Source organism: Pteropus medius, unplaced genomic scaffold (assembly GCF_902729225.1).
Source record: "Pteropus medius unplaced genomic scaffold, Ma_sr-lr_union100, whole genome shotgun sequence".
Taxonomy (NCBI): domain Eukaryota; kingdom Metazoa; phylum Chordata; class Mammalia; order Chiroptera; family Pteropodidae; genus Pteropus; species Pteropus medius.
The window spans coordinates 17,069,814-17,080,187 of record NW_024356249.1 but is presented as its reverse complement, the minus strand read 5'-3'; the positions used below and the strand labels follow the sequence as shown (position 1 = coordinate 17,080,187).

The 10,374-nt window shown below is 30.8% G+C and overlaps 1 pseudogene; it reads left to right on the top strand.

The window, feature by feature from the left end:
- The first annotated feature begins 6,893 nt into the window (after window positions 1-6,893).
- LOC120601295 (uncharacterized) lies at window positions 6,894-7,012 on the top strand (annotated as a pseudogene).
- Window positions 7,013-10,374: the final 3,362 nt, after the last annotated feature.

The window sequence follows — 10,374 nt, the reverse complement described above, 5'->3', positions numbered from 1 at the left end:
AATAAAGTAGTGTTGATTATTTCTTTGCACAGTTGTAGCAGCCTCATTAGTTTCACTACATAGCTTGAAATGGTTTCATGCCAAATTAAAAATGTAGGTCATTCAAAGGACTAATGGTGCTACTTCAGCATGAAGTGATTTCAAACCTTCCATATCCAAGTCTTTTATCTTACTCTGCTGCAAACCATTTCTCGCAATGGTTCTAATTTTATATGTCATTTTAATGAAATCATATATAATTGAATTGAACATATGTTTTACACGTCCACCAGATTATGAAATTTTTAAGGCGATAATTGTCAGTGCTTGATAAAGTACTAAGAATTTTTTCCTTTTAATTTCATGGAATAATTTCTATAATTTTATGTGTTCCCAAAATGTATTACATAGAACACTAATTCTGTTGTTTCTTAGTATGCGCTATTTGAAGAGGATACAAATGACCAAGTAAATTTGGAAAAGTATTAAACTCTTTTATATGGATTTCAATACCACAGGACAATCTAAAAGTCTGATACATGCACTGACAAATCCCACTAATGTATCAATACAATTAAAATATTTCAAACTTTTCATGCCTCAGTTTACTTACCTTTTCATCAGTATTTAGCGTCATACATTGCTCATGCTATTTTTAAAAATTCGAGTTTGTTATCTAAATATCGAAGATTAATAGTTGTATATTTCAAATGTCAAAATGTATAAAAATGTATAAAGTAAAAAGTTTACTATGCTTATCCATACTCTGGCCTATCCCCAGATTCAGATATTCGCTATCATTAAATACTGTCTCTTTATATATTGACAAACATGCGTACATATATATATGTGTATACATATTTTTCTTTTTAACATGAAGATTAACATATCACAATATTTAATATCTTCATTTCTAAGTTTTCAGAATATATATTTAAGTTCTTTCATGTTAGTACATAGATAGAATTTTTGTTCTTTCTTTCAGACATAGACATTTGTGTTCAGTACATTAATACTATGAAATTGCAGCAACCTTATTCATACATTATTTCACACATGTGTAGTATATATTGAGTTGATTTTTCCAAAGTAGTATCGCTGAGTACGAACGTATTGCATTTGTAATTTTGATAGATATTACCAAATTACTATTTATCAGGGTTATGCTAAACATTAGTAACAGAATTCCTGTTTTTACACAGACTAGCCAAGATAAAATATATTTTAAAAATATATTTTTCAATCTTTTCTCAGATTGAGATGCCTCTTCCTAATTGTATATTTCTTTTTTATGTGCTTATGTGTGCTGGTGTAAATACTTAATTTAATATAGGATTTTTGAACTGAAAGCTTTAAGCAGTTTCTTTGTAGTTTTATTTTGTTATACAATTTTGACTACATGTTGGTATTAATGTTATATTTGCTTCACAAAATTTAGATATTTAAATTAAAATTTAAGTTCTGAAATGATTTTAAATAGTATTAAAAATCTTTCTTATTTGTTAACTCTGCTTTTATATATATTTATTTGTTCCATTTCCTTTTTTTAGGATACTTTCTCTTAAGGTAACTTTGTGAGATGAATGTTTTAATCACTTATTTTTAATTAACAAAAGCATTTTTAACTATAAATTTTTCTACCAACATTGATTTACCTGCATTATATAAGTTCCCAAATAAAATATTTCTTTTAACATCGTTTACTACATAACTGAAATCTTTTATTTGCATTTTATTTGTCCCAAGAGTTTTTGGAAATTAATTTTTTAGTTTCCCAGTAGCAGGATCTTTTTGTTTTCTGATATTATTACTAATTTCTAGTAATTTATTAAGGTCAGAAGATGTAGATTATACCTGTTGCCCTTTTATACTATTGAGGATGGTTCGTGTTAGAATATATGTTCTCAGTTCTGTATGGTCATTGGCATTAAAATTTTTTTTTTTAACTATTTAGGATGCAGAGGAATGTGTATATGTGTGCGTATGAATGTCTATGTGTATGCGTGTGTTTATTAAGGGTTAACATTTTTCGTTCTAGGAAATTCTTTTATAATTATGTTTATATTAATATGTTCATCTTATATTATATTAGACAATATTTATTAGGTGCCCATTATGAATAATGAGTAATGCAACATCATCTTTGCAAATAGTGTTACCCACTACTTACAGGAAAGAATACTTACCAATTTTAGCACCAATCCAGAGTTCTCCTTTGAGTTCTGAAATATGTATATCTTTTGGGAAGTTCCAAATGAATTTAAATTAAACATATCCAAAACTGACCTCATAATCTTCTCTTTTGCTTGCAGACATTTTTTTCCCCAGATCTATTGCAATACGCCTCACCATTTCTGTCCAAATCTGGAAGGAAAAGAACTTAGACATTGTTGCTTTCTTACCCCACTCTCCATATTTAATCCATCATTCTGATTATCCAACAAAGGAGTCTCCTCTACTCAATTTTTACCACTATTATTCTGAGACAATTTCATGACATTTGTTATTATGATCTCTGTAGTTATCTTCAAACTGGTTTAAACGCACAAGTTTTGGGTCGGTTCTGGGTCTCTTCCAGTATTTCCTTAGCACTCACTATAATTTTTTAATAAACCTTATTTTTAGATTAGTTTTAGGTTCATAGAAATATTAACAGGAAGGTACAGACATGCCCCATATGCTCTCTAACCTCACACATGAATAGCTTCCTCCATTATCAACATCCCCCACCATACTGGTTACAGTTGAATGTGCACTTACACATAATTATCACTCAAAGTTTGAAATTTACATTAGAGTCTACTCTTGGTGTTCCCAGGGTGTTTTATGAAATGCAAATATTTTATTTCATAGTACTCCAAACAACTTCCCTTCTTAGCTAAAGGTACATTTTTCGATTGGCTTATAAGGCTTTGCACAGCCTGATTTTACATAATTGTCCTATCTGGGGGGACTTATTTTGCACCAGGTATTTTTTAAGTTTTTCATACATTGTTATCTTCTCTGTTGATATAAAGTGTTTTTCATTGCCTTTCCCTTTAGTTCTAGCTAACTCCTACACATTTATCAGATCTCATTTCAATAGTCACTTCCTGAATAAAGACCTTATAGACTTTCCAGATCAGGTCAGAGCCTTCTATTCAAATCTCATACTATAAAATACCATTCATTGAATGATATACAACTACTATTTTAAGTATTTGTGTTACTATATTAATATCTGTATACTTAACAAGACATAGACTCTGACTTCTCAAGGTAATCTTAAATCATACTATTATAAAGGATTATAGAAGTGTACATTGAATGAATGAGATAAAGCAGTTCCCAAATGAATTTGATCATAAAACTGTTTTTGAGGAGGAATACCTTGAAAGACTAGTATTCTTACATACGTTGAGAAATACTGTAAAGAATAACAAAGCTAAAATGAAATTTTAAGTATCAGTTTTAGTTCTTGAATAAAGACTTTATAGACTTTCCAGATTAGGTCGGATTAGGTCATCATTGTACAGATGACAGACCTGATGCCCACATGATGGTAAGTGACTCAGTCAAATCACACAACTGGATAGAAGGCCTGAAATTAGAATAAGGAACTCTTCACTCCTAGTCCGTCCTTCCTTCCTTCCTTCTTTCTTTCCTTCCTTATTTATTATGGTGCTGCATAATTTTAAAAGCTGCCATTTTGTTTATGTTTTTTGTTAATTTTTTCATACATAATGAAACTCTGTTTTATGAATTAACTGGAAATAGATGAGACCTACTTGATCATAATTTTAAGAAAAAATTATAAAAGACAGCTGAGTACCAAATGTCTAGTGTACTGAAGAAATTGGCATTTAAATGCACGTCACATGTAAATTCAAGTGAATTCTGTGCGGTGGTGGCGGAGGGGCGGGCGCAGGAAAGGAACGCTTTTTTCTCTCTTTCTGAAGATTTTCATTTTATTCCAATCATCACTACAGCCTCATAGAAAAGTTAAAAAAATCACTTATTTTTTATTAAAATTATTAAGGTGACACTGATTAATATAATCAAATATTTCAAGTGTATAATTCAACAATATGTCATATACATGTCATATATATATATATATATATATATATATATATATATATATATATATATAGCATTGTGTATTCACCACCCAAAGTTAGATTTCCTTCTGTTACCAAATATTTAACCTCTTTTACTCCTATCTACTTCCCTCATCCCCCTTTCCCTCTGGTAACTACTAATCCACTGTCTGTCTCCAGGAGTCTGTCATGTTTGTTTTGTTGCTTTCAGTTTTATATCCCACATATGAGTAAAATAATATGGTTTTTCAACTTTTTCTGTCTGACTTATTTCGCTTAGAATGATTATCTCAAGATCCATTCATGTTGTCATAAATGGCAGTATTTCATCTTTTCTTAAGACTGAGTAATGTTCCATTGTATTTATGTACCACATCTTCTTTATCCACTCATCTATCATAGAACACTTTGGTTGCTTCCATGTCCTGGCCACCATGAATAATGCTACGACGAACACTGGGGTGCATATATCTTTGTGGATAAATGTTTTCAGGTTTTTTAGATAAATATCTAGAAGAGGTATTGCTGGGTCATATGATAATTCTATTCTTAATTTTTTGAGTAAGTTCCACACTGTTTTCCATAGTGGCTGAATCAATTTACATTCCCACCAGCAGTGTATGAGGATTCTTTTTCCCAACAACTTCTCCAACACTTGTTATGACTTGTCCTGTTGATGATAGCCATTCTAATAGGTGTGAGATACTATCTCATTGTGGTTTTGATTTGCATTTCCCTAATAGCTAGTGAAGTTGAGCATCTTTTCATATATTTGTTGGCTGTTTGTTTGTCTTCTTGGGAGAAGCATCTGTTGAGGTCTTCTGCCCATTTTTTAATTGGATTTTTTAAAAATTGTTGAGTTGTATATGTTATGTATTTTGAATATTTTTTTCATTTGTTTTTATATTTCACCATGATGGATGAGTCTTGGTTTGTAGAGCTTTTCATGATATCTTCAAAATATGTCAGAAAACATACTTGAGATTCCCACATAGTTCAGGGGATATTTTATGGCATATAATGACACTCAAGATGAAAGAATTTTTTTTTCCCCCCTTAGGGGTATAGTAATTTCAGGTTTGTAAAGTCAAATATGTTTAATGAAATACGGAAGTCATCTTTTACATCATGAAAGCTGTTCAGTGGCCATGAGTTAAAAATCCCTTTTTGAATTCAGTGATTAGCAAAAAATATTTAGATAACTGTGCCATCTGATGCTTCACTTGGTGTGAATTCTAGAAACCAACATGGACGTATTTCATCAATTTTTTTTTTGATTTGCACAAAGTTCATTATAAATTTGGGAACAGATGGGCTTCCTGTAATATTCAAAGATACCTGATCCTCAGGCTACCATCACTTCAAACCCTATAATTTTCTTTTAATTAAGCAGAGGAAGAATAATTAAGTAAAATAAATGTTCTTTATCTTTAATTAAGTAGACATTATGTGATAAGCACCACTTTTTATTAAGTTTTGCTAGTGATATTTTAATCTTTGTATGAATATAGACATTGTCTTCAGTTGATATTTTTTCATAAAATAGCAGGTAAAGATCTTTTCTACTAGATAGGCTATGTGGTCTATATTCACCAAGAATTTTCAGATTATGTTAGTTACTTTAGAGTTAGGTCTTGAAAGTATGAGTGTGTTGTGTAATTTTTTTTAAAAAAAATTCAACTAATAATGTCATTGGTGTAAAGAAATGGTATAATATTTATTATCATTTGGGCCTGATAACAGGAATGGTGAAATAAGCCAATTAACTTAATTTTATTTCTAATGCTATGCTGCATCACTGAAAATATTTCATATGTATGTTATAATTGCTTGAAAGGAGAAAATAACTTTGAGTTACCTGCTGTCTGGGACTGGTATGATTTCCCTCACAAAAGATATGCAATTTTCCTTATGCATGTACTTGCATTAAATCAATTTCAAAGTATACTTCTGTTAGCAAAGGTGGTTTCAGCAGTATTCTCTTAGTCTTAATTTATACTGAATCTAAAGCTTTTTTTGTAAATTGGTTGAGTAATTTACATTTACTTAATCACCCTCTACTTAATATAGTACTATTTATATATGTGTCACTAAGATTCGTCGGTGATAAAAATGAGTTATCCAAAAAACAACAAACATGTTTTTTGTTTGTTTGTTTTTTGTTCAGTGGATGTTGATGTAGACTGAAACATATAAAGAACCATATCTTCATTTCAGTATAGAATGGTTAGCAAATTGTGTTTTTGGTACCCTGGGAAATTATATATATATAATTATATATGTGTGTGTGTGTGTGTGTGTGTGTGTGTGTGTGTATATATATATATATATATTTACACCTATAGCACCTGGTCTTCCTAGGTGGTTGCAAATATTTTTTTAATGCTTCTATTTATGTGATTCAAGTTCTTCCCCTATTTGTTTATGGCAATACACTTTAATTTTCTAATATCGATCCCATTCTTCTATTTTATGCAATGTGTCTCCATTCAAATTATAACTTGTTTTTTAAGGAGATTGAAATTAACTAAAATAATAAGATGGATACATGTGTAATGTTGGGAATAGGGTACATGCTCGTCAGTTCTTTGCCTTAATTTTATGCAATCTGTTCTAAAGTCTACAAACTTCGAGATATATATGTCATTCTTCTTTCCATGACTGATGTTCAGCTTCTGTAACTTTCATTTTAGTTTCCAAAAATGGCAGTAGAATAAAATGCCTCATATATTACTACTCATATTTGTCAATGGGAACATTCAAACTAACTTCCTCCTTGAACACAGTTTAATAAACCTTTGCTTTTTGACTAGAACATCAATAATTTAAGAGTTTGTCTATGGCCATGTCACCCTGAACAAACCCAATCCCGTCTGATCTCGGAAGCTAAGCAGGGTCAGATCTGGTTAGTACTTGGATGGGAGACCACCTAGGAAGACCAGGTGCTGTAGGTGTAAAAATAAATTAATTAATTAATAAATTAATTAATTTAAAAAAAAGGTAAGGGATTGTAAACTGACAAGGTCTTTGCAATCTGTGAGGTCAACCAAGGGTTGCCTCTCCTAAAAAAAAAAAAAAAAAAAAAAAGAGTTTATGTTCTCCACCTTAGACCTTAGGCATCTGCACAGATGAATGTCTCTAAAATGTTCTCTTTATAAAGTTGAGAATTGCCAAATGCAACTCATTGGAGAGGACATTCTTTTCATTTCAGATCTTTGCATAATTGTATTTATGTGCAACAGCTGTAAGTGCAGAACAAAAATGAGTCAGTCAGATGTTCATTTCATTGAACACATTAGAGAAAGTGTACCTGCTTTGCCATAGGCACCACTTCTTTGAGAATAATAGCATTCTGCATATCTAACATCAAAGGTGCACAGCACTCTCAGAGATAAGTCTTGGTATTATAGATGATGGAAACTCTAGCATTCAGAAGAGCTTAAATTTAGTCATAGCTCTGCCATGTATTAACTATTTTCTGCACTTTTTTTTCCTTACATGAGTGTAATTTCCTAATATTTAAAATAGAGGTAATGTTCTCCGGGTTGCCTTTCTCCTGGGCACCTGCTGTCCTGTTCCTTGGAAGCAAAGTCAAGGCAAGTAATCTTTATTGGCTATGTGAGGTAAAAAACTAGTGATGGTGAGTAGTTTAATTTCAAATACATTTTTATCTAGAGATCCTAAATTAACTATTTTTTTTTCTCAATACATAAATCTAATTCACAGAGGTTAGGGCAATATGAAGAAATATATATATTGTACTCATATATCTTTGAAAGATAGTAACCTATAGAAGTTATATATGTGGACTCTGGAGCCAAACTGCTTGAAATAGAGCCCTGCTGTGTTATCAATATCTTTGTAATCTTTGGGGAGATAATTAGCCACTTGTGCCTCAGTTTTTTCATCTGTAAAACAAGGATAATAATGTCACCTACTTTATGAGATTATTACAGATAATTAAATGAGTATTAAACTGTTTGATATATGGTAAGCACTCTATTATAATAATTATTATTACTTAGCTGTACATTTATAAATTTGTAAAGCGCTTTACTCAGCAGTTTGGAGTGGTATGGTTCTTCTTTGAGATATGGCTAGTCTGTTTAGAAATAGACTATAGTGAGAAAAATGTGGACAAGGAGAGAAGTCTAAAATAATATGTCTAAAGAAATGATGTCTTACTACATTCAATTATCAATTTATTATGCCACCTACTTAAACTCACACGAGACTTACAAAGCTTATTCATTTCTTTATTCATTCCTTTATTCAAATCTGTTTGAAAGAAGGAAGGCAGTATATTATACTAGTCAAAGAAACTAGGTTTGTTATTCCAACTCTACTGGCTACAGCATCTTGGTCAAATTCCTAAACTTTTCTGAGTCTCAATCTTCACATTTGAAAAAGGAGTCTATCGTGGGGATTTAATAAGACAGCTGGTTTTCTTAGAAAGGTCTTTTGGACATAAGCCTTATTTTAAAAAAATAATAACAAGGAGGAGAGGGAAAATAGTATTATTAATTATTACTATTATTATTATTATTATTATTAATTTAACGGAAATTGTTTGGGGTTAAAGAGTTTGTTTTGATTTTTAACTCTTAATTTTGTGGCTAAATAATCTAACTACGCTGTCCAAATCATTTTATTGTTGTAATCATTTTGTTAAATGTCTGTGACAACTTGATGCTAATTTCTTTCAATGTGAAGATTATCGGTTTTTTTTTACACTTTCTTTCCATTGGGAAATATATGAAAATATGTAAAACATAATGTACAGGTTAATTAATTATTACAGAGTTGACAACCATGTAACTAACCCAACACAATCAAAAGAATTATACTAACACTACCATATCTGCCTTAGTTTAAGCAGGTTCATCATAAGTTTCATACCTTATCAAGTCACTTAGCTTTCTATTTCTTCAGGAGAGTATTGTGAAAAGATTATATAAGACTATCCAAAGAGGCGAAAGGGCAATGATGAACTTTAAAAGAAAGGTTCTCGGTCAATTGAGTGAGAAAAACAACATAACAAACAACATAAATAATAAAGAAGAAAAAACAAATACCTTGAATTCTCCCTCACACCAAACACAAAATTTATTTGAGCAGAATCATTTTTTTAAAGGCGATACATGAAACAAAAAAACTTCTAGAGGAGAGTTCCATGATTTAGGATAGCAAAAGAGGTCTTATACATAACACAAAAAGTGCTAATCATAAGAAAAGGCTGATAAATTAAACTTTATTAAAATTAAGAATTTCTGTTTATCGAGTAAACATTACTAAGAGAGAAAAGGCAAACTCTAAGTAAGAAGATAATTGCACAAGTACTTATATCCTGAATATAAAAAGGAAAGTTCAAATTAATTATAAAATAACAATTTTAAAAAAGGGGGAAACAGGATTAAAAATGGGGGAAACAATAGGATTACTTGAAAATTTCAAAAATTCCAAAATGAAATAATAGCACCTTCAGTTGAACATAGTTCACAGAGAAAGATTATGTATTTCACAGCAAGGAAAGGATTATCAGACGCATTATGTAAAGAATGTCAACTGTTCAGCTGGACTGTTCTCTAAGTAAGTTCATGTAATCAAAGTGGAGTTCACGATTCAGCTCAGCAAGGGAGAGAGAATTATTTAGATAAGACTGTATCACTCTGTGGGGAATGGTGGCAACTGCTTCTGTTTAGAGTGAAAAATTTTACAGCAATAAAACAAATTTAATGGACTAGTTCACTCTCTTTCAATCATGCTGTTAAAGTTTACTATTGAAATACTTGCTCTAGGGAATTACCATTCATGCAGTTTATTTGCAGCCTCTGTCCAGTATAACAGTGGGACTTTTTTTTTTTTCCTCAGAAAGATGAAATTGCTACAGCACAGTGAGTCTCAAATAACACAAGCAATTGTATTTTTAAAAATGTTTTAAGACTTCCTACCACAAATAACAGTTTTAAAACAGATTTATTTATTTAATCCACCCTGGAATTAAAGGGATCCTGAAGGTAAATAGTGAAGCTATATAAGGAACAAATTGCATAGAAATGTCTAGCATCACAGAAATATCCCTCATTTACTGCTTTTTATGACTCTCATCTATTCATTGAAAATCAAAAAACACATCAATTATTCTCTATTTTCCTATTTATTCATGTTCTATAACTAACAGAACTTTCAACCAATGGCTTTCAACTTTCAAATCATTATTCTGTTTCCAAACTGTGACAAACAAGGAGTCACTGTTATAGACGTAGTTTTTAATATACCTAGAACTTTTGAGTTGATTCACATGAGGAGTAATTCC